Source organism: Carlito syrichta, unplaced genomic scaffold, assembly GCF_000164805.1.
Source record: "Carlito syrichta isolate Samal-C Ts95f unplaced genomic scaffold, Tarsius_syrichta-2.0.1 Scaffold136318, whole genome shotgun sequence".
In the NCBI taxonomy this organism is placed as follows: Eukaryota; Metazoa; Chordata; class Mammalia; order Primates; family Tarsiidae; genus Carlito; species Carlito syrichta.
In genome coordinates this window covers 130,346-131,647 of record NW_007080414.1, presented here as the reverse complement: position 1 = coordinate 131,647, position 1,302 = coordinate 130,346, and positions in this window count along the sequence as shown.

Here is a 1,302-nt window from a genome sequence, read left to right as displayed (position 1 = left end):
TAGTCTCAGCTACTCAGGAGGCTGAGACAGGAGGATCCCTGGAGTCCAAGAGGTCAAGGCTGCAGTGACCTGGGATGGCGCCCCTGCACTCTAACCTGGGCTAGAGTGAGACCCTGTCTCAAACACATAGGAAAGGAAACGAGAGGAATGACTGCGTTCAGGCCTTGAGAGAATGCGCTTGTACTGGAGTCTGCAGGTGGCCTCGATGCAATCAGTGTCTCTAAGAGATGCAGAGGAGGCGGGCATGCAGAGCCGGTGTCTGCAACTGGAGCGACGTGGACCCAAGCCGAGGAATGCCAGGGATCCCAGATGACACCAGCCAGGGGGCCTGTCCAAGAGGCCGAGTAGGTTCTTGGCTTCACTAGGGAAAGACTTCAAGAATGAGCTGATGAGAAGGGAAAGTGAAAGGAAGCTTATGAAAAGAGGGACAGGCTGGGCTCGGCGGCTCAGCCTGTCAGCCCAGCAATCTGGGAGGCTGAGGCAAGTGGACTGCCTGAGCCTCAGGGGTTCGAGACCAGCCTGGGCAACTTGGCGAGACCTCATCTCTACAGTAAGTCAAAAATTAGTGGGGTGTGGTAGCGCATGCCTGACTTCCGGCTACTTGGAAGGCTGAGGCGGAAGGATCGCCGGAGCCCAGCGGGTCGACACTGGGGTGGCTGTGAGCTGCACTCCACCCTGGGCGACAGAGTGAGACTCCAACGCCAGAAAAAATAAAGAGGGACAGGATGACAGCTATGCCGTAGGTGGCAGCCTCTACAGGGCTGAGGTTCAACAGGCAAATGAACACAAGTGTACTGAGGTGACAGCGAGCGGCCACTCCCCAGGTGGGGCAGCCGGGCAGGTCTGCAGGAAGAGCAGCCGTCCTGTGTCCCTGGGGCTTTATTTTAGGGCTGTCTCTCGATGACACGCTAAGCAAGGGGTGGCGTGTTCATGGTTTCCTGCAGAGGGGCAGCGAGTTCCTGGAGTCAAGGGTTTCTCTGCTTTTGAAAACCACGTAGGGTAACTTTTGGGAGTTACGACGGTCATTGTAACTGTCTTGGCGCTGGCGTGGGTGTCCTAGCAGGCCCACGTTTTTTGTGTTGTCTTTTCATTTTTCAGTCAGGGTCTCACTCCGGCTGGAGGGCAGGGCACTCACGGCCACCGCAGCCTCGGCCTCTGGGCCCAGGAGATCCTCCCATCTCAGCCCCAGTCGCTGGAACCAGAGGCACACACCACCACACCCTGCTAATTCTTTGATTTGCTGTCTAGCCGAGGTCCCGCCGTGTTGCCCAGGCCGGTGTCGAACCCCTGGGCTCGGGCGAT